Genomic DNA, 24,077 nt, shown 5'->3' with positions numbered 1-24,077 from the left:
CAGCTGTGCTGGAGTCACTTCTGGGAAACCTCACTCTCCTTGGCAACTTCTCTGTGTGATTAACAGCTTATGTGCCTTATGTGTGCAAACAAAGTCTCTCCCTGTAAAAGATTCAGAGAAATGGAACCTGTATGAGTCTGCATCACCAAAGTGTTTGAGAAGTGATTTTCTGTAACTGGCAAATAGCCAGCTTTGGCTGGTACAGTGAGCATCAAGAAAATGTAGAAAAGAGACAGAGAAACCTAAGAATGATAATCAGGATGTATATGCTACAATCCTTTTGGAACAAAGAATAGTTATTCAGGTCTAGTTAAAAATTACTTAACCTACTTTCCCTACTGTGGTCTGCTGGTGACTAGTAAGGAATAACTGGCCATGTTCTGGTTGGTAGAGAGCATCCTGTATGCTTGTAGGAAAAAGAACCCACAAAAGGAATAAATTATTGAGAGAGAGCAACAGCAAAGTAAGTCCATGAAGTTTCAGTGGTAACATCTAAAACCAGTAGAAGTGGTTATGATGACGTTTTAAAGTAAATAAACAAATTCTATAATCCTTAGAGGATCCTGCTCTTCACAATTTTTCTTTGTAATATCACTTAATTTATTCATGGCTAGGCTTCGCGAACGAAGATTTGGGACTTAATTTATTAGATACTCTTTAAAATTCACCTCCCAACCCAGATACTTGTAGTGAGTTTTTGGGATAAGGATACACAGATGACAGTGAATAGTCATCTTGCATATCTTGCTATGCCTATGAAGCTATCTTTTTGAAAGTAGTCTGCACTTTAAGGTGTCTTCAGACTCTGTAATTGTAAAGGCATTTTTCATAAAGAAACTAGAAACTTTTGCACACAAAATTATGATCACTGAAACCTTTACTGGTGAAGTAAAGGAAATTGAAGCTGGCAAATGAAAAAGAAAAAAATCAGCTTGTATATGCAAAAACATGAGAAAGAGAAGATGAATTTATCAAAACGTGCACAAGGAACAAAGCTAAATCATGGCTATGCATTCCCTAAAGTCCCATAAATGGAAATGTTTTCCCTCCTGCTTTTCAAACAAAGAAACAGTAGTAGTAGTAGTAGTAGTAGTAGCAGTAGTAGTAGTAGTAGTAGTAGTAGTAGTAGTAGTAATAAACCATCCAGCATGCCTAATCTCAGTCCTGGTGTGATTATCAAATTGAAATACCGTCCTAGTCAAGTGGACATGCCAGGAGACTTAATGGTATACCTTTCAATACTTACATCTTCCAATACTTAAGTCTTTACTCTAAAAATAATATTTACATGACTTCAGTTGTAATTGTTAGGCATACAGAAGATTTTTAAACATTTAATGTCCAAAATAACAGGTGAAACAACCAACCCATTTTATTAGAGTACTATGACTGTAACCTTTCTTTCTTCTCCACTGCCCTACCCTAACTGCACAAGCATCTTTTGAGTCTTCCTGTGCCCCGTCCGTAGGTAATTGTGAACCCCACTGCCTTTTGAAAGTTACAGATCCCATATGTGTTTGCCCAGTCCAACCTACTGTAGTCTGAGGCCAGCGTCTAGGGTTGAACTCCATAATGAAGTTAGCTCTTGAGCTGCTTCAAGATCTCATCTGAGTATTGCACTAGCTAAATTTTGGTGGGAATATGGGTTGGCCTCAGAAAGGATAAATGATTTGTTACTTTTCCTGATCATTATCATATGTCTGGAAAGAGTTGAGGATGTTTGAAAAGGAAGGCCAAAAATGCATGAAAAAAGAGATGGATGAATAATTAGCGTCATCGGACAATTACTAGATATTTCTTGGAATCTGTTTTTTATCTTCTCTAACAAGGAGCTTTCAAAGTAAGGAATTGTGTGCTGTACATGCTTGTCAGTTATTTTTAGCTTAAACAGTTCAAGAGGTTAAAAAGTAGTTTTGTTAATACGTGAATTTTGCACTAAGATGTTCTTAATGGTTATATTAGTTTAAAACTTCCTGAGGCTAAAATGGTACTAAGATGAAATAAAAGATGCCACCGGTAATATTATTATTACAAAACGTGCTTATCTCAGTGAACCTTTACAGAGGCAGGCATGATTATTTCTGTTGAACTAAAAATAGCTGCTGTGACTGAAAATCTTCTCCTAATAAAAATGTATTGGGAAGTAAGGGAACAAGTTCGAAGGCTTCTTTGTAAGTCTCCACCACAAAGAGTCTGTTTTATTATGCTAGCTGCTGTCTTTACAGTCAAGTAACAGATTTTGCTATGGGTTTTGAGCTGTCCATTAAATATAACACCTCAATTTTTTGAATGTTTTGAGTAGCCCACTGAGTAGGTACTGGCTGAAAAGTGGGAGTCACAGTGGGAAGCTGAAGGGGAGTGGGCCTCTGGAGCATTTAGTGTTTAATCTACAGCTGTAGTGAAGCAGTGTGCAGAAATAATGCTGATTAGGCTTGGTCAATCAGATGATAAAATGAGCCCCTCCGTCATTCAGCTCTAAACTTTGGAGAACATGTTCTGCTTAAACCCAGTGAAACACAGAAACTCTGGTCAATCAGTTATATTTTAGCTGATTTCCTGATATAGTATGCTGTCAAAGGCAGAGGGGAGCAAATAGTTAAGCTACTGCATTAGTGAAATCCTGTTTTCTTCTGGCATTTCGTTTTGGAAGGAATGATTGAAACAATGAAAGTAGTGGTTTTGAGAATTGAGCTTTTACAAGAATGAAATGTTACTAAATACAAATAACAGATTAATACTGTGCCCCATTTGTGGCATGGTAAGTAACTTCTTATTTACAGTTTCATGTCAGCTATTGTCATTTGAATATACAGCTGTAAATGTGCAGTTAAGGATCAATAACCTTGAATGGCAGAGGTTTTGCCTTATCTACACTATATTATTTGATGCTAAATTTTCACATAAAAAAATTAATTGTAACTTCTGTTTTTCTAGGATTTTTTTTTGTCCTTCTCAGCTTAAGTGTTGGCAGCTCTAGAATTGCAGCATATATGTGACTTGGGAGGATACTCTGGTTCTATTTCAGCAAGTTTAAGAGTTCAGGTGGATGTAGTCATTATTGAACCTTGCTGGCAGTCTGCTTTGAAGTAGATTCTTAAGTACAGCTCATGCTTTTGTGAGGAAAAGCATTGTTCTAATAAGCCTTGAAAACAGAGTAGGTTTCAGAGGACCAGATGAGGTTATTGTTGTGAACTAATGCTGGTGCTAATAAAGTCCAACAGAATTCTTTCTGTTACCTATAAAAAGATGAAAAGCCCTTAAAGGTAGAAATGTTTTAACTGGACTTGAAAATACTAATAATTAAAAAAAAAAAGAAAATTATGGATTTATGGCAGAACAGAAACAACAGTTTTAAAATAGTGTTTCTTTCTTCAGGAGTTGTGAAAAATGGCAGTGTTCTGTACTGTTTAAGGTAGTTTCTTGGAAAGCAAAGGTGGTCCAGAGGTTAACGTGGTGTGTGAAATCAATGTCTTTAGTACTGTAGGCAAGCACATTTGACTCTTTAAAATATTTTCTTTTGTATCTCAGTACATTTAAATTTTCTTCTTTACACTGGAATTTCACCACTGAGTACATATTGTAGTTTTTGCAGTGGTCTGCCTCTTAGACACTGTTGATGGAGGCCAGAGGATTGTCCCACTGGCAAGTCATCAAGTAGAATGAATGTAAAGAAAAAATTAAACTATAGCTCTAAGTTAAGAGGCAAGTTACAGGTAGTTGCTTAGAGGGAAATTGTGGATAAGGTAAGATCTGGATACAAATCTTAATGTTGTTTTTTACCAGCTGCATACTTTATGCACTGCATATAATGAAAAGAAACCATATATATTTTTTTGTTTTGTTAATAGAACCCCATTACTCTTAAACACAGAAACAAATGGAAAAATACCCTAGTAGCGTGTGCATCATTTTATTAAAAGGTTCATGCAGCTAAGCAGATTTAGCTCTGCTTTTATATAAATACAGGGAAATGTTTAACCCCTATTGTATGGCCACAAAGCCTGTGCTGATCACACAGAAGCTTGGGAGGGCTGAGGACAAAGCGACGGGCTGCTGGAAACGGCTCCTTTTGTGCGTGCCTTTGCACACAGGCCAGCAACAGCAGGGCTTAACAGCAGAGTTTTGTCAAGTTTGCAACATGAAGAGGAGCATGGTACAAATTCTTACCTCTCACTAACAGAAAGAAAGGAAAAAGTAACCCACCAAAAAAGGAAGAGGACCAAGACAGCTGTATAGCTACATGCACAAGGTAACAGCCAAGTTCCCTTTTCTATTCTGGTACTTCTCAATCACTTACATAGTTGAGATTTATCTATCATAGTGTTAGTTAGTTTGATTTATGTGGAATGAAGTAGCATGAGGAAATGCAGGCTATAACTCTGAACAGAATAAACCTACTCCATGTAACATACTGAAACATTTGACTTTAGTTAGTCTCAGGATTGAAATCAATGCAGTTATAATTTCTATCCGTGAAGGGAGGGCATGACTGCAACATGTTAAAGATCACATGAAGTCTATACTATTGATTAGTATAATATGTGTAAAAATTTGGGCATTGTTCTTATGGATAATCTAGGCTGGAATACTTTCCCTGGGAAATGTCTTCATGACAATGTGTATATCAGAAATGAAAACCCAAAAAGTTGCTTTTGTTGTATTTCCAGGATATTTTTTTCCATTGCTACTTTGTCAGAATCATCTGGGGTTGAACACTCCCAGAAATAAGAAAGATATGACAGCAAGATGGATCACTGCCCTCATCAACCAAACGCAGTAGTTTCTCCTTTTCTGAGAGTTCCTCATTACTCCTTAGTTCTGAAAGAATGGACATGAGGGTGAACAATGGAGCTCTGAAGTACTGGATCGCATAAAACTGTGCTTAAAAACACTGAATGAATTTTATATGTCACAAAGCAAACATTTTGTGTTAAAGAACTTTCTGCAGTATTGTAAAGTAAACAGAAACTGAATTGTATTTTATGTGTATATAGATATATTATTAATTTTAGGAGAAAGCTGCATATTGTCTCACTATGGCTTCTTAAGGCTACATTAAAAATATCTTGACATTTTAAGGAATATTTTTGAATACATTTTATATAAAACCATTTAGCCAATCAGATTATAAAATAAAAATGGATTTTTTACATTTGAACTTTTTGCATAGTTACGTATTGCAACCTATGTATTTCTTATTCTAAATTTAACTTTTCCGAAGCCTCTCAATGCTGTTACTAGAAAAGCAACAATACTATGTAAATTGTAGTTCTTTCGCAAATTTTTAAATTAATAAATATGCAGTAACATAATGTCAAGTGCAGAAAAGTAAAAAGTATGCTTTACATTTCCACAGTATGCTAGTGGCTAAGCAGATTACATGACCCCAAATATATCTAATAAATTTCAAAACATATTTCCTCTAATCTGCAGACTTTTTAAAAAAAACATCTTTTTTACCCTTCTTGATTTTTCCTTTCATATTAAGTTTTTCCCCATCTTCTAATGAGTTTTACCATTCTGCAAAAGATTACCTGCAGTGTCAACAGAGGTGTGGTTTTCTGCTGTATGTGAGGTCTTACACAAGTCATCCCTGGGTTTCAGATCACGTGTAACTTTTAAACAATGTCCTTGAGGCTACAGATGTTCTTTACTGGTAATAACAAGTCAGGGACAAATTCCTGTTATCAAGGTAGGCTGGTTGGCAAGGGCTGGTCTGCATCTGCATTTTAATGCTTTAGAAAAAGCAGACTGGCTGTGATCTGAGTGTTGTCTGGGTGCTGTGGTGTTTCTGCAGCCCCAATACGTAGCTGGTGTCCTTTAGTTCAGAGTACCCGGAATGGTGAGGTCTATGTTGCAGCCCATCAACGTTATGATGGTGCAGCCTAATACTGTAAATCTGTGGGGTGCTGCAGGGTGTCCCATGGAGGGAAGGGGAGGCTGCAACTGAGGATGCAGTGCCTGGCATGGGAGAATTACAGGGCTGCCTGGAGTGGAAAATCAAAACTTAAGGCAGTCTTGTCCATGCTTTTGTTTGGAAGAGTTCTTTTGGGCTGGAACATTCTCTAAAGCATGCTCTGTTTTTTTCTTGCAGACAGTGAGTTGGTGGACCGAACCAACCAGGAAGCAGCGTTAATGGCAGGGTAGATATAGCCATTACCTGGATATAGTAGGATCTGTGTGATCATTGTCAGATTGTGCCGTGGCCAATTAGGAGTTGCACGCATGTAGCACTGCTGAATGCAAGTTCTGTGTTGCCTTTGGCTCATCAAGGTCCCGCTGTTTTGCAGGGAGCTGTTCCAGCTGAATATAGAGGCAGGGGATTGCAAGCGGTTTGAGTGCTGAAGAAAGAGGAAGGCAATGGAGTGAATCTCCAAAGTGAATTTCACCCCAGTGAAATAAATTATACATCCCAAAACTCCTGAGGTTACAAAGATAATGTATTATTTCCAGTGCTTTATTATGTAAGAGCAACAAGTTGTTTTGAAAAGAGCATGATAAAAATCAGTTGATGAGAAGCGTTGTTTGTTACTGGAAAAAAAAAGCTACAAGAGAGTTGTAGTTTCTAGTCAACAGTTAAGGTTTTGCCTACTAGCAGACCAAATTAACAATAAAAGGCTTTTAAAAGTATACAGAAAGAAATTGTATGATTGAATTATCAGTTTGATGGGAAATTAAACTGATCTTCCTGTATCACTGCTGTAAGCCGAGATGTTGCAGTTTCTCCTGGTTTACCTTACAAAACAGTGCCAATCTGCAGTTAAGAGTAAACAAGGAACTTTAATTACTATTCTACAGGTAAAATGTACATACTTTTATGTACAGTACACAAAATAAAAGGTACTGCAGTGATGCTAATTTGTTGTTGTTCGCTCCAGTTCAGCACCAGTTCACTGAAATAAGGACTGCATATTATGGCAAACATTGCTGAGTTTTCAGGTGAGCAAAATGTGCTGTAAAATTAAAAGACTGTAAGGGAAATCCTCAGTTAGAAAATTTTTGAAGTTCACTTTCAAAATTCCTGATCCTACTTGAACCTTGCTAACTTGAAAATTCAACTCCACATAGGCATTACTACCATGGAAAGATAAGCAACCTTCTTCTCAGCAAAATACTGAATGTGTTTAAAATAGGTTAAAGTAACAAAAAGTAAGAGACAAGAGGAATTGGATGTACAATTGTTGTGAATAAATGAAGGAAAGGAGCAGCTGAATTCAAAACAAACCTCTCCTGCTGTTTTCTCTTTCTTTGTCTTGTGCTTTTAAATTAGAGGGTGTTTGTCAGTCCCATCCTTTCACTAGAATATAGAATATTCTCCTAGAAGGTGGGAGATCAGGCAGATTACAAGTTGCCTATAAGCCACATCTCTGTCTTTCCGGACAAGTTCTGTGACCAAAGGCTTTTCCTGCAATAGATGTTTGCTGTCAGCTGCTATGACCTCTTCCAGTAGACGTCTTTAGAAGCTTTGGCATCTGTATCCCAAAGAGCACTGAAGTGTTTAGTCCTGAGGAGACAGAGGTACCCAGTGTGCCTTAAGTTGGGTTACTGGACATTGAAAAGATGTGGTTAGGCTTCTCTATTGGCTTGCTCAAACTTTGTGGAGCACTGACTGTTTATCACTGATGGTACAGTGAACCTGGATAACTGTATGGGTGCTCCGGTTTGATCTCATGTAACTGGCTATTTTGGAGAGCTAAATGCAGAACATGATTTTAAAACCTAGGGAGCTGCTTTTGTTTTTATTTTTTCTTTGGCCTAACATATATATTCTACTATTCCACTTGACTTAACTGAATTTAGTATTGCAGCTTTATCAAGACATATATGAAGTATTTGTTGTAATTTAGCAGTGAACGTGATTATTGACCTCTATGAATATTTCAGATTCTATATTATTTTTTCAGGCAAAGCAGTGACATAAAGACCTGTCATACAGGGGATAAGAAAGAAGGAAAAGTAAAAGGATAGACCATCTTGCTCAGAAGTTATTTGTACAAAGGTAAGGTAATTTTTCCCTCTAAGTTTTATTTTCCCATGCTATCTGGGAAAAAAGCCCCCAAACTACTGGCATTAAATTTCCATCTGTTACATTTCTATCTTTCAATTTAGTTTCTGTTAATTACTATCCAGGGTAGTCATATAACATGTTCTGCATTTACATGCATTTCCATGTTTGTTTGAGTTAACAGTCTATGATTCAGATAATTTTTTTAATTTCAACTCAGCTTTTAACTGAAGGGCACATATCAAATATGTCAACTAGAAAAGCAGCTAAAAGTATTTCATAGCTTCACATAATTGAAAGTAGACTTACTTATGTCTGATGTTCCTTACTGAAGAGAACAGGTGTCAGGACAAGTCAACTAGTAAAAAAGTGAGTCTGGAAAAATGGACTTGGAAGGAATGTGAAATGTTGTACCAAAAAATTGGAAGTTTTTTCTTCTAGCATAGATTACAGATTTAGTGATGGGGACATTCTGAAGTCTTTGTTGTTATGGTTTAGGTCCTAAGGTTAAAATGCCCATTTTGGAAGTTCTGAAGTAAGCTTTTGTTTCCCTCTCCACCCCAATCCTCCTACAAACCCCTCCCTGCTCTTGTGTTTGAATTGCATAATTCTTTCAGTGTAAGTGTAGCTTTACTTGAAGTGAGTAGTAGCTGCTGAATAGTCATCTGTATTTTAGTATCTGGTTGGGTTTTTTTTACTACAAATATGATTTGGGGGTCTTGAATACATCATTGTGTGTAGTTCACTAGAACAGACCTTTTCTGTCTTTTGTAGTGTGTAGGCGTGGATGGCTGCACAGTGTTTTATCCCTCATTTTTGTGGTCTAGCAGACAGAGCATCTGAAAGCATCAGTAGTATGTTTAAAACAGAAAGGGAGAAGATGGTCACTGAAATGTTTTGACTTCTGAATTAAATGCTAGCAGTGTTATTAAAAGTAATATTTAGTGCATCCTCTCCCTGAAATGCAGATATTTTGGTTGGTTGGTTTTTATCTCTTCTGAAACGGTTCTTGTGTTAGTCACTCAAGAGTTAAATATATCTTTGGAGAAAGAGGACTGTTACTGTAAGCTTTTTAAACTAGATTGCTCTGAAAAAAAGATGACCATTGAAGACTCTGAAAGGGTTTTTGGATGGTAATCAAGTTAAGGAAACTCTGAAGTTCTTTGGCTTTGCTACTGGCTGCTCTCACTCACCAGGATCCTGGCACCCTATCACTGTGCCTTCATCGCCTCCATAGCTCCAGTTCTCCTGTCAGGGAATGCCACCATACAATACATCCCCTGGGGCTACTTGGATGAGTGACAACCAGCCAGCTCCAAAGTGACAAGTGCTTGAATGCCTAATTGGGTCAGTGCACAGGTGCCTTCTCTTCATGAATGAGATGTTCTAGCTTTTCTCTGTGACGTTCTCTTGGTTCCTCTCATTTTTCCTACAGTGATGAAACAAAACTGTCAATACTTTGATGTGAGAGAATAGGCTTTATCAAAGGAGAAAGATGATTTCCCATTGCCCTGTTTTGGTTTAACTAGCTTTACTGCTTGAATACTGAGTTTGCAGGATGAGAGGCAAAGAAATCCAAAGGATGAGAGGCAAAGAAATCCATTAAAGTGACGGAAGTTTGCTGATACAAAGGGACATTGCAATAGAGAATAAGGTGATTTATTTGACTGGTGAAAGCAAATATATTGTCTTATTATCTATGTTAGGTAGTTCTCATACTGGTTAGACCTACAGGCTTGGCCATCAGGAAACGCATGGGAGAGAAAAAGAGCTTGTTTTGTTGTACCTGCACAATGAGACTTTTCCTAAGTCAGATAAACAACTTGACTTCATATAATGCAATCAGACACAAGCAACCGATGTACAAGGGAACTGTTTTATCTTATTGAAGGCTTGGTGTTTGCATAGAAAACAACTGATATTAAGTCCATAGTCCACATTACTCAGATGTAGTTTCCCTCCTTTTGACTCTTCCACAAAAAAACCATAGGATACCTGAGGTTGGAAAGGATGTCTGGAGATTGTCTAGTCCAACACCCCCACTGCTCAAAGCAGGATCAACTAAAGCAGCTTGCTGCTTGGACAGCTGTTTCCAGTGCTTGAACAACCATAGAGTAAAAAAGTGCTTTCTTTTGTTCGGGTAGAATTTAATCTGTTTTAGTTTGTGCCCCTTGCATTTTGCCGTGTTGCTGGGCACCACTGAGAAATGTTGTTTACCCTGTCCCCCTCAGCTATTTCTACACATTGATAAGATCTCCTGGAAGATCTCCTGGAGGCTAGAGTCCCAGTGCTTTCAGTCTCACCACGTCAGATGCTCCAATCCCTTAATCTTCTTGGCAGTCCTACACTGGACTGCTTTATAGGATGCTTATGTTTTGCTTATACTTGGGAGGCCATGAGTGGACATAGCCCTCCAGACGTGTCTCAGCAGTGCTGAGTGGAGGGGAAGGATGATCTCCTTTGACCTACTGGCAACATTTTTTCCTAATGCAGCACAAGATGCTACTGGCCTTCCTTGCTTCAAGGGTACGCTGCTGGCTCATGATCTATTTGGAGCCCACCAGGACCCCCAGGTTTTTCTTTTGCGAAATCGCTTCCCAGCTGATCATCCCTCATTGCGTTCTGGTGCTTGGGGTTATGCCTCTCTAGGTGCAGGACTTTGTATTTCCCTTTGTTGAACTTCACAGTATTCCTTTTGGTTTATGCCTTAGGCTTTTCAAGGTCCCTCTGAATGCCAGTGCAACCAGCTGGTGCATCAGCCACTCCTTCCATTTGGCGTCATCAGGAAACTTGCTGAGAGTGCACTGTGAAGTGGTCATTAGTAAAGTGGTTAAAAGGTACTGGCCCTAGTGCTGATCCCTGGGGTCCACCAGCAGCATAGTTCTGTACTCTTTTCTCTAGCTGGACTTCATGCTGATCGCAACCCTTTGGGCCCAACAGTTCAGCCAGATTTCAGCCCATCTCACTGTCCATTTCTGTTTGTCTATGGGGATTTTATGGGAAACAGTGTCAAAAGCCTTGCAAAAGCCAAGATAAACAACATCTGCTGCTCTCCTGTCACCCACCGTGCCAGCCATTAGCTGGTCTTTTCTGCCCAGAGTATCTCAGTCCCAGCAGGTGCTGCTGGCAGGGTTGCTCCAAGAAATCAGTGTCTCCCCAGTTCGACGTTTGTTTAAAACAGTATTGTCCCTTTTGCTTTGGCTGACTTGAATATGTATTTCTAAAATAAGGCTTTTTCAGTGGTGTATATTTAAAAGTGTGAAGAGAGTTATTTAAACTTAGTTCAGGTTGAAAATATTTAAGTGGTGGGAAGTCAGCTAGGTAGCTACTGTCAACATTACAGCAACTGTGTTCCTCACTATCCTTACTAACAAAAAGCCCTGCTGACAGAAGTGAAAAATAAAGAGGAAAAAAAGGTTTGACACAGTATCTCACAGCTGTTTGCTGTAAGATTAACAAACAGAAGAAAGGAAATGAATTGGTAGGAATCAGAGGAATTATCTATAATAACAGGAGTACAATTTTTCAGATTTACATTATTTCTTCTAAAAATTTATTGTGAAAAATGCCCTCATTCTAACAAGACTGGCATATCATCTAGTTAAATTTAGGAGAAATCATCTGGAAAAGGGAAGCATATTTCAATGATCTGTAATTTCTTAACATTAGCAAAGAAAGGATGAAAAGAGTTTTCTTATGCAAGACTGAAAATGTAAGTATTTTAAGTGACAGAAATTCCCTCTAGAAGTCAGAGACCTTTTTAACAGATTGGAAAATGAGAGGCTGTGGAAAGGGAAATCTACTAGTTTAATTTGTGAAGAAACATGAATTTATTTATATTAAAAAATGCCTCCCCAAGCTTTTATTTAGTGATAATAAACTGGTTTCACAAATTTGTTTACAGCTAAAAAGAGTTTAAACAGAAGTAGCTGTAACTTATTTAGGGATCACAGCCACTCTGGTTCTATTGAAGCCTGCCTGAATGTAGTAAGTGTATGGTTTCTAGAATAATTTTAATGTTCATATAAAACATTAGGTTTTGCCCAACTTTTTTTCTCACTTTATAATCTCTGATTTCCTCATATGTAAATTAAATGGACCACTTTCATCACTTGTTCCTTTTTTAGCTGTCTTACTATGTGTTTTTCAAATATGCTAAAAAAGGACAGCATGTAAAGAAAATACATAATCCTCAGTTGCTCAACTACTGATGCATAGAGTCTTTTTACAAGAACTTTTGCCAATGACTTATGCAGGATAAAAGTGATACTCCTACATTATTGCATATTTGAGTCTGTTTCTGTGGTAATCATGCATGCAACCACAGATGGCAAAAATAAACATTTTATAACTTTTTTTTTAACATAATGCTAAAAGAGGAGGGATAGTATAGAAATGAAAAGAAACATTAAACCAGGTTTTCTTCAGGTTTTTTTGTGTCTTTGAAAGTTTTCTGAGCTTTCAACTTCCTGCAAGAAAAGCAATGGTGAAAGATCTTCAGAATATATTTGAGTGCCATATTTTTGTTCTTTATTGCTTATGGCTCCACTAATATTCTGACTGACTGTGAAATGTAGAAGGCAGCAAGCAAAAATATTTAAGATATGGAGATATTCCACCTCATTTCAGGTGCTTGGGTACCTCAGTGAAATTAATAACATAGTTGTTTATATCAATGGAAATTGATCCAATTAAAGAGAAACACGATTTTTGATAGGTAATTTTAATTATTTTGAAATTCAACTCGTCTACTTGTACTTTTTTGTACAAGCAAAAAAAAGAGTTGGTGCATAAGTGCTAGTGAGGAGTAGGGAAAGTGGCAGTAATTAGAAATGAAGGGGAATAAGAGGTCAGTGAGCTGCTTTAGAAACATTTGTTTGTGGAACTTCAGCCTATGAATTTCGCTGCTTTTTTCAACTGTTCTTCTTTTTCCAGTTCTCTCGATCAAGTTAGAATAATTCCTTCTGTCCAAATGTTGTTTCCCCCATTCTCAGTGGTTTTGTCCATTTTGAAATATACTGTTGTTAGTATGAAGTGGGCAGCTTTAGGAGAAATACTTCATTAGCGTTGCTTCTTGGTATTGAAACTATTGAAAAAAGCTAGAACTAGTAAAGATCTTCGACAAGCAAATGAACATACCTTGCTGTTACCGCTGTTACCATCCAGGATTCTTTTATCAGAATTAAGTATTTCCATGCACCATTAAAATAGTTTTTCAGTTAGCAGGATTTATTTCCAAATGTTTGTACATTTGTAACAAAATGCGTGGTTAGCAGATCATGTAATGGCTGAACTTGGAGGGGACCTCTGGAGATCATCTGGTCGCTCTCACGGTAAAAACACTGTTTCCTTGACGTTCAAAAGGAACTTCCTGTTTGTACCAGAGTGAGCTCAGTATGCCCAAATGATCTTGAAACTTTGCTTTCCAGAGATCCATAACTCACTTTTTGTGTCTTTCAAAGTTTAGCTTTTAGGAGTGCTTGAAGTTCAAGAATTTTATTTTAAAATATACTGTTGAGTGCACAAGCTTAGAAAGAAAACAGGACTAGTAGTATGCAAGCCTTCCTTAGTTTGTAAATGCTTCACCACTGAAAACTTACTTGAAACTTTCTGGATCAGTAAGAGGAGCAATTAAAACCATTTTAAATGTTGTGAAGTCAGTTACATACTTCTAAAGTGATACAATCAAACGTCTTCTGAGTATGTCACTAGATAGAAAGAGAACCAAAAGCAAGTTGCAAGTTTCCCAATGGTTGACAGTACTCCCTGTAGCTGATTCTGCTTTAATTACAGAACAACTACTAGATTACATCTACTTTTCTTTTAGTCAGTACATTAATACCAGCTTGGGTGTATCTTTGTTTTATAAAGAAGCATGGAGGGGAAATAGAGGAGAGGTAATAAAACAGTAACGCTTATAAATCTGACACAATTTTTAAACTCTAAATGGAGATTTTTTTTTTTTTAATGCGAGTGCATATAAATTTCAGTTGTGACTTAAGCCCTCCTCAGCTTTGGAAGACATGAAGTGCATATAGTTTTGTCAATAACTTTTCCCCTCATAAAATAATGATGCTTCAGTGAAAGCTTAGGTGAAACTTTTACACATGCTTTTACTTACAGCAGTTACTCTGTAAGGCAAATATATAAATTGATCTTTAACGAGTCTTCAAGCTATGCAATTAGTAGAATAATAAAATAATTTAGTTATTGCGGTCTTCTGGTGAACCTGAAAGTCATCCACTCCAACTTCCTCTTCAAAGCAAGGGAAACTATAGAGTCAGAACAGATTATTCAGGGCTTTATCCCATTCCGTTTTAAAAATCTCCAAGGGTGGAGATTCTGCAGTCTCCTTGGGCAATGTAGTATATCCTTACCAGCTCTACCTGGGAAATTCCTTATTTAAGTCTGATAGAACATTTTGTTGCTGTAGCTTCTCACTACCACCTCTTGGCTTTTTGTAGTGCACCTCAAAGAAGTCTATCTGTGAATTTTCTGCCAGTCCCCTTCCCCTGTGTTTTTAGGAATTGGCATTAGGAATATACCAAAGCCTGAGCACCACCCTGACTCAATACATTATGAAATACTAAGATGTAAACCCATGCTCACAGTTTCAGTGGTGTGTAGTAAACGAACAAGCTGAAAAAAAAGGACATAATAATTTCAGAAAAACTTATGATACTGTATGACACAAAAGATGATCTTAAAAAGTCAGTTAGGAGAAGACCACTGGAAAAGATTACAGCACTATGTAAAGGACAAAGGAAAACAGTTCAACATGGAGAGGGATGATTTTATTTTTAAGTCACTATTATTTTATTACTGTTTACAATAAAGGAAAAAGAGAAGATGCAAATTCTTGGTTTTATTATAAATTTATAGAAGAGGTAGAAAATATAATGAGCAGACATAATATTATGGGATAATCTGGATAGATTTATGCATCAGAAAAATGTAATGAATATAATAAAGGCAGCAAATGTGGTGCATTTTAATATCCGGAGGGCTTTGTTGAAGGCTGATGTCTTTTTGTAGAGAAGTCTAGATAACCCTTAATCAATCTGAATATTTTTCTAGTGTTTTGCATCAGGAGTGTGTTATGTCTAAATTCATGTGAATATTTAAGTCAATGATACAATGTAGCACTTCATTTTATTTTTGCATTATTTATACCAAGGAAATCATATTCTAAAAACATTGAGTCATTTCTGTGTTATTGATTGAGTTACATGTTCATCTCCGCAATAAGACGTTCATGTTATCAGTGTTACAAATCGGTAACACATGAAGAGGTATCTTGAATGTATGGATTTATTTCTAAAAAGCTGGGAATGTTATAGACTAGCAAATCTAGATCTGTGCTTTAGATAGAAAGACTAAAGGCAAAAAGTGGGTGTTTTGTTGAGATATCTCTAGGAAAAAATACCAGTTCATTCACGGGGGTCTGAGTTGCTTATGATTTCTGAGCCTCAGTTGCTCCTGAATAAACTGAAAATTTATTTTAACCTCATGAAACTTACAGAATTGTTCAGAGCAACAAGGTGGAAGCTGAATTTATTCTTTAAGTCCTGCACTGCTCCATGATGCTGTATGTGTGTCACCCAGAATTAATTCCTCACTGACCCCTGTTGTCTTCAGAGGAGGATGAGGCTGGTGCCTGATCTCAGAACAGTTGTCCATGTGGCTCTTTTCTTCTTCAGTAGAGGAATTTAGCCTATTTGCAATTAAGAAGCTCAGCAGGGACAGAGGAGAAGCACCTTCAGTGTCTCTTGCTTCTTTTTGTGAGCAGAGGGAGGACTGTTGGTGTACCCCAACTACTCCTCCACTGACTGCATCACATGTGCCTCTGCAAGCAGGTCAGATCAATCTTTAACATAACAATTTAGCTTCACTATGGTTCTTAAAGCTTATATTTAATTAAAAATTAAATAATGCTCTTAAAAGTAGCCCGTCATGATAAGGTATTCCAACATCATTAGCAGGCCTGAATATCTAATGTTTACAAGTCTTGAGTCTTCTGAATTGACAATATAAAAAAATATTCACTAAAATCTTAATAATAAATTGTCTCATGACTGATTAACAGCCTGTAGTCTAGCATAAACTTTTTTTTTGGTAAAACATTTGTTTCCAAACAACAAAACCCAGATAGAATATTCATACCATGCTAGGCATTACTGAATCTCAGTATTACCTCAATTTACATTTTCCTGACAGATAACAGAGTTTCCAGAACTCCATGAAATACATAGGTTACAATATTGTGAAATGAAGTCAGCACATTTAGGATTTTTTTAAAGTTATTTGGCATTTTCTCTAAAAAGAAATGACTCCATTTTAACCTTCATATTTCCTGATTTGCTAGAATTTTGAGTCCTTTTGTTTAATTGTTGACAATTATTTACTTTCTGAAGGTTTTAAACTGAGACTCTGACATAGTTTCAGTTACTAAAAAAAATTATTTAGTAACCTAATGTTCCTCTCCACTGTGTTTCTTATGTTGTGTCATCATTTGAACCTTGCTAACTTGAAATAGTTTAAACTACTACTGTAGTAGTTTAAATTGTTGAAGAAAAACATTTTGAAATATCAAACATTTTGAGTTGTAGTGCCTATATCACTAGATCCACTAATTATCTGAATATCCCAGTTCTCCAGAGTATTGCTCCAGTGGGACTTCAGATTCCACTGAGAATGGTGCGAGCTTCTACCTCTTGTATATGACTGTATTTTGCTCAGTGAACTTTGTCCAGTCAGAAATTGATTTTTATGACTGGAGGAGAACTCTGCCCTCCTCACTGACTGTGGAAAGATGAATTAAATATTACAGGCTGTTCCCTCTGGTGTCTCTCAGGGCTGTTCTACACTTGAAAGTTTTGTTGGCAATTTACTGGGCAATTAAATTCTCAGGAAGTACTTCAAAGGAAAATGGATGTTTGGCTGGCAGGAATGAATGTTTTCCAGCCAGGGAAAGGAGAAGAATGTTGCAAGGAAGATTTAAATCCTGTAGGTATATTTTAAATAACCTACTGCCAACTGTCATGTCTGTTCAGTTCAAGTGTGTTCAGACAAGTTTCTCCAATCCACCATGTGAAATGGTAGCTCTCAGGCCACAAAGATTTTTCAAGGTATCGAAGCTCCTTTACATCTAGAACAGCAGCCTGCAGAAGGATGACATGCTGCCACCCATTAATGTTTTTCAAGGAATTATAAAGGTTACGAAGTAGAGCCATACATTGAGTGATGATATGGAATAGCATATAGCAGACATTGACCCAAGGTAGTTTTAGTTGCCTCGGAGTGTTTGCAGAGCCCTGGAGAATCAGACAACTTCAGTTCATGCAAATTAATTGGATTAAGTTTCTTACCATGTATTTTAACAGTTTTTTCACTTTACTTCTCCATATATCATCAATTCAGTAAGCATAATGTTTGCTGTTGAAAGAATAGAGACAGTAGTTTGTTCTTTTGCAGCCTTTGGGATCTTTTCCAGAGCAATGAGATGGTTGAGGAATGTGGAAAAGTGACATGTTCATGACTTCTATTAGTTGATATAAACTTCTGGAAACACACAAAATATTCATGCAGCCTGCAGATATTAAAAGTGGTTATGGGATTTATTGAGAACCATAAAAGAGTTATTTTTCTATGTTACCATTTGATTCTTGCTGCTTTCCTAACACAGTTCCCCCAAAACAGTATCTGATGTGAAATACGATTGTGATTCTCAACATTTTCACATGTATGCTTCTATCAGCTTTTATTTTACTTTATAAGTAAAATATTTAAGCTGACGGTTTTGTAAAATCAATTTGCTCACTACAGAATTACACTTTGTTTAATCAGTTAAAAATTAACACAAACCTAGAAAAACTGATTGGGTATTTTTTTTTTACTCATTTTTTGGCATCAATGCAGAAAAGTGATTAACAACTTTTGCCTAAACTATCAGGGAACTGGATCCACACCCGTTCTTTTTAAAACCAAAGTAATCCTTTCAAGATGTTTGATGCTTGTTCACTTGTATCAAAAAAGTAAGTTATGAAAAGGATTTTGAGAGCTTATTCGTGTTGCTGTTCCAAAAATCATGCAGATAACCTGTACAAAGTTGAGGAGAATTTGTCATTGATGCAAGGTATTTTTCATTGATGTAACTGTTTTCCTTAAAGGTCCAAGGAGAATGCTTAGGTATTCCAAGTACCTTGTAACAGGATCTACTGTTTGTCAAGGGGGACTTAGCATTCTTAAGGATCAGAAATAGCTTCCACAAAACATCAACTAATGTATCAGAGTACTGCGTTCCTAATATAGGGCAGCCCTACACTTTGATAGATAGTGTACTCCTTATTATTAATACTTCTTTGCTGTAGATGTTTCATAGAAGCAGGGATTTTTAGGTTTTCTTGATGGCAGAATGGCCCATGTTATGGAGTAATAGAAACTCCGGAGAGTCTCATGATTACGGCCTTTTACTATCTTACACGTGAAATGCAAAAAGCCTACCATATAGGTTTCCTCCTATCCATAGTTGCATGAGCACTGGGACAGGCTTCCCAGGGAAGTGATCACAACACCAAGCCTGGCAGAGTTCAGAAAGCTTTTGGATAATACTCTCAGGCACATGATGTGATTCTTGGGACTGTCCTGTGCAGGACCAGGAGTTGGACCTTGTGGGTCCCTTCTACAAGGGGAATTCTGTGATTCTACCACACTAACGTGCAAAATGTTGCTGCATCCTTCTTCCATACTCAAAGTCATGGTATTATCACTGCACAACAGGTTTGCAGCTCTATTTTCTGGTTTCGTGCTGATATAACAGTACTTTGAACTCTAAGGGAGAAAGAATTTTAAACATTTCAGTACTTTCTGTTGATTGGGATAGGTGTTTTGTCACTGGGATTGCTAGCTTTTGTGGATGCTCTGCACAAATGTCTTTCATGTTCAGTGTGATAGGGGACATAGATGCTGAAAAACAACAATGTGAATTATTCTTCTTATGGTCTTCAGTGCTGGGAAGCCTGTGCCTGTTTTTGGTTTTTTGTCCAAGGTGTTCAAGTAGGATCTTGCATACAGTATTTGATATTCTCATCTTGTCCATTGCAGAGTTATTGGATATCCCTGAGTTGCATAGGATCTGGCGAGGAGTAAGCTAACCAGTCAAGAATGAGGTTTTCTTGGAAAAGTACAAATAAACAAATACACAAACACTGCATTTCAGATTGTAACAGCAAACGTTATTGCATCCGTGATTCTTCTTGCATGTCTTCTCACCAAAGTTCAGCTCTTTTCCTCCACCTGTTGTTCAGTGGAGGGCTCTGCTGTAGCTCTTGCCTTCAGAGAACCTTCAAGAAGAGATGTTGTACAGAGAACTGAGCATGTACGAGAAAGGTTATGGAGAACACTGGCTTAGGGCACAAACAGACTGTAAGGGCAATATGTGGGGTGTGCATTTGTACCTTGACAGGTGTCAGCACTTATCTCTGTTATGCATGCAGTTACCATCCTTGTCTGCTCAGTACAATAACTGCATATGACATGTTGTGTCTGACAGTAGCTTCTCTGTGGAGCCTGTGAGATGTGGTTGGCACAGCACCCTTGCTCTCGGGCACTCTGTTGTACCCTGCTTTCTTCTCACAGACCTTAGGAAAGCAGATTACTTGATCTGTACTTTTCTCCTGAATTTAAATCACATTAGTTCAGGATAAGTTTCATTTTGTTTCCAGGAGGAACCCATTTTGTACCCAAGTGTGTGGCTCCTTTGATACTTGTACTCACCCAGGTTTGGTTATTTGGTTTGGATGCATTGATGTCTAACTGAACTTAGCAGCAGAATTCCTATGGACATTACTAAGTTAGGATATAATTCATTACCATTAGGTGTCTGTGGTGGGATTGCATTCATAGTGGTATATGAAAACTGACAGAATTAGATTCAGAATATTTAATTTACTTCTCTAGTTGATTTCTGTGAAGCTCTATCTGTACTAGTCTACAGGTAGGAAGATCCATACAAAGATGACTATGCTTTTTTCAGCTTAATTTGAAAGGAGACTGGCCATGACAGGATATGAAAAGCTTTCTGTGACACTGTGTGTGCTGGTTTGGGCTTGGGTAGAGTTAATTTTCTTCACAGTGGCTGGTATGGGACTGGGTTTGAAATTTGTGCGAAACACAGTGATGATAACAGAGGTGTTTTTATTATTGCTGAGCAAGGCTTACATAGAGCCAAGGCCTTTTCTGCTTTCTGTACTCCAATGCTGGTGAGGAGACAGGAGGTGCAAGGAAGGCTGGGAGGAGACATAGCTGGGACAGGTGACCCAAACTGACCAAAGGGATATTTCATGCCATATGACATCATGCTCAGTATATAAAGTGATGGGGAAAAGGAGAAAGGGGGAAGACATTTGGAGTGATGGTGTTTGTCTTCCCAAGTAGCTGCTACACATGATGAAGCCTTCATCAGAGATGTCTGAACACCTACCTGCCCATGTGTAAGGTAAAACATATGTAGGTATTCTTCCCAAGAATGCCAAGGTAGTGGAAGGTTAAAAAAAAAAGTTTATTTCGGATGGAAGGACCACTTTTTAATGGTGCTGTGCGCATTGGGCCCCCAGGGGAAAAAGGCGAGTTTCTGCCCTCTCAGGGCTTCTTTATCCTCTTTGTTTCTCCCCCGCTGTCCCAAGGCCTATGTACTTGTGTTAGGGCTATCTCTGTCCTCTCACATATTAGAGAGAGAGACTGAGAACTTCTCTTGCTATGTGGGGGATGAAAGCATTGAAACTGCCTTCGAGAAAGAGTTGCCATTTAGGAAGAAAGCCTTCCTAGTGAAAACTGAGTTCCTAGCTTTCCCATTACAAATTCTTCTGAAAATTAAACTATCCCTATACCATGGGAAGCAGTGAATTCATTCCTTGTTTTGCTTTGCATGGCTTTTGCTTTCCATACTAAACTGTCTTTATCTCAATATGCAAGTTTTCTGGCTTTTGCACTTCCAATCCTCTCCCCAGTCCTACCAGTGAGGGAGTGAGTGAGTGGCTGTGAGGGGCTTGGCTGCTGGCTAGGGTTAAATGACAACACAATGACTTTTTGTACAGCAAATACACTTGGTCCTTATTTGGCCATTATCACTAGACAGCAGTAACGAAGCCTTTGCTTTCTATGATGCCATAAGTCTTCACCATTCATTCACAACAGAAAATAGCTGAAGGAGCACAACATCCTGTGTCCATAAAAATTGCTTTCTAACACGTGACTTCTCAGATTAGGTGTAGGCAGATGGGTGTTCTTCCAACAGCTAAACCAGCAAAAGATCTTACAGCCTATCAGCTTGCCCGACTTTCTCCCTGCTGATGGGTATTGCCTTCCCATGACAGCCAGCTAAGTCACTCATTTGATATTTTACATGTTTAAATCTTATTAATTCTTTTGTTAATTGAGCCAGCTGGAAGAGGACAGTTGTCTATAACCTTACAGAACCACAGTATGGTAGTGATGAAGTTAAAATGGGCACACACCTTTAGCGGTGGACCAGAAGCCAGTATAACTTGATGAAGGGTAAGGGGTGGTTTTGCCAAGTGCATTTGTGGAACCTAGTCTAGCAGGTATGAGTCTAAGGATAGAAAGCTAAAAGTTTTGGCCACAAACTTATTAGGCAGAGGCCGGAAGAAGGACCTCAGTTTTGAACAGAGCTGAGGTAAAATCTCACTGACCCTATAATGTGGTAAGTAAAGTACTAGATTGAGCTGTGTGGGCACTATCACCAGAGGGGAGAAATGCTTACAGTATCACTTTGCATTCACTTGGGATCAGAATTAGAATAGTATTTAAAGTAGTAGGTGATTTCAAATTTCTAATTAAACACCAGGGATTGCATTCCCTCTGTTGCAAAAGGCGAAATCTAAAATTTGTGATATGAAAATTCTCCAGTTAAGCCTTTTTCTGCAACCCTTGTAAGTAATTTGTGAATCGGAAAAACTACTACATTTGCAAAAGTGTCTACGGAGCATCTACATTTTCAAACTTTTATTAAATGGTTATTCTATATAGGATTTGTGAAATCCAAAGCAGAAACATTGTTAAATAATGCATGCTGAAGAGTATGTAATCTCGTATTTATTCCACAGAGGCTTTTGGTTTTGTTTTGGGATTCATGAACTCTCACGGGCCTTCTAAAATTTAGCAGAACTGAGTACTGTAATAGTTCAATAATGTAATCTGTCTGGCATCAGGAACCCTCTTTTGCAGTAGCTAAGTGTCTTTTGAAATGTGATGTGGTCAGGTAATGTTGTAAAGCTCTCTGGCTTCACCGGAGGGTAAATGACTGAGTATCAGCAGTTTGTAAAGCCTTTTAATACTACTGAAAGCATAGATAATGACAGTACACAGTACTAGAACAAAACAATAAAGACTGGATATACAAATGTTGATGGCCGCTTAGTTTCTAAAATAATTACCTATCATGTGATTTTAGCTTCTACTGCTTTGGAGTATAAATTCTTGTTGTTAGATTTCTATAAAGTGTTATTCAGGAAACACATTTCTTGAAGAAAACTGTCAAATGTTTAGCCACAGAAAGCAAAACCACTTCTTTGAAACCTGTCATCTGTCTGTATACTTATTAGTTTTTGAAATGCCATCAAAGCAGCCATGAATTAAAAAAGAAAAATTGTTTTGAAAGAGGATATATCTTTCTTGCGTTAAAATTCATAATAGAGTTTTGCAAGGAAATTACTGACCTAATCTAGTGGCAAGATGACAGAAGAAATTGAATATTCTGCCTGGCAAAATACAGTAAAAATAGAATCTGTGGATTATTCACAAAATGCTTTTTCTTCTGTAATTCCTTTAAAGCAAATCATGACTGCCTAGAAGAAGGATGGACAGACTCTCTGGGAACAGTAGAAAGTCCCTTTTAGGTCCACCTGCTGCAGCACTCCCTCAGTCAAATGGCAAAAGTAAAGGCTCTCTCTACTCTCAGTGCCAGAGGATTGCATTCACCTCTGTACAAAAGTTGTACTTCTGTCATCAAGAAAGGTTAATGTGCTTTTCATTGCATTCTGTAGTCAATAAAAAGATTGTATGTAAATTAATTTTGAATTTCTGAGTAGAGCACCTTTAAACCTACAATGAGCTTAGTAGAAAACTTCTGTGAAAGTTCTTGTGCCCATTGACATCCTTCTATTATTAATGCAGCTGCTACTTTTTTCATGCCTTTAGGGTACAAAATGAATGGGGTTTTATTGTTATCAGATAAAGCTTCTTGATGCTGATAGACTTACTTAGCTACTTCAGTGTGTCTTGGCAAAGCTAAACAGAGCTAAATGCTTTTCCACTCAGAAACATTTTTCCACAGAGAAACCCCCAAACAAGTGAAGTATTCCTGCAGATTTGAAAAAATAGTAGCTGGCATATGTGTACCCACTCACACAGGTAAGAATGAAATCCGTGCAAGACGACAGTGCTGAAAGGGAGGGAGAAGCTTTGACAGAGCCTAAAAAGTGTCACTGTGTGGCCTGGGCGAAGTGGAGGCAGTGGATGCTGGCTGAAAAGGCCACGAAGCTTTGAGCACAAAAGTAGCATTGGTTTTGCTTTTGAAAGAATGTCACATTAGACTCTTATAGGTGAATGAAATGCATTTTTAAAATCTCCTTTTAGGAATAACCTACACAGTGGGATGTCTCTTGGTCAGCATTCATGTCAGAAGCAGTATTTCTCTTACTGTATTGACAGCGCTTTGAGTGTTTCTTTTTTTTCTTCCTAAAAGAACACCAACAGTTGATATGAAATTAGTAGCCAGAACCTCTCGCAAATCTTTATTCCTCTCCGAGCTTCTCTTTAACATGGCACACAGTTTAATAACTGATTATTTAACAAAAATAGATTTAAAGTTCTGATATAGTTTCATGAGTTCTAATGGAGAATGTTGGGTTCATTCTTCCTCTGTGCCGTGTTCCAGAGTATTATATTAATCTAACAAATGTTCTGTCAATGACCCAACTTTGTCTGCAACCCTTTTCCATAAATACCTTAAATATGATTTTTCAGATTCCTTTTTAATAGCTGCTTTGACTTT

General features: G+C 37.6%; 1 protein-coding gene across 29 annotated transcripts in view; it reads left to right on the top strand.

Annotated features, from left to right (window-relative positions):
• NRCAM (neuronal cell adhesion molecule) overlaps positions 1-24,077 on the top strand; it is a 153,855-nt gene that overhangs the window by 37,041 nt on the left and 92,737 nt on the right. For 28 of the 29 annotated variants that reach the window (XM_027682131.1, XM_027682137.1, XM_027682128.1 and 25 more), the window contains exon 2: positions 7,905-7,999. The exons of the other annotated variant lie outside the window; for it this stretch is intronic. The gene's annotated coding sequence lies outside the window, so the exon portion shown is untranslated. The remainder of the gene's footprint in view (positions 1-7,904; positions 8,000-24,077) is intronic. 29 annotated transcript variants of the gene reach the window in all.

Source organism: Neopelma chrysocephalum, unplaced genomic scaffold (assembly GCF_003984885.1).
Source record: "Neopelma chrysocephalum unplaced genomic scaffold, ASM398488v2 Primary Assembly neopelma1_62, whole genome shotgun sequence".
Lineage (NCBI taxonomy): Eukaryota > Metazoa > Chordata > Aves > Passeriformes > Pipridae > Neopelma > Neopelma chrysocephalum.
The sequence above is the reverse complement of the archived record's forward strand: the minus strand, read 5'-3'. Positions and strand labels throughout refer to the sequence as shown.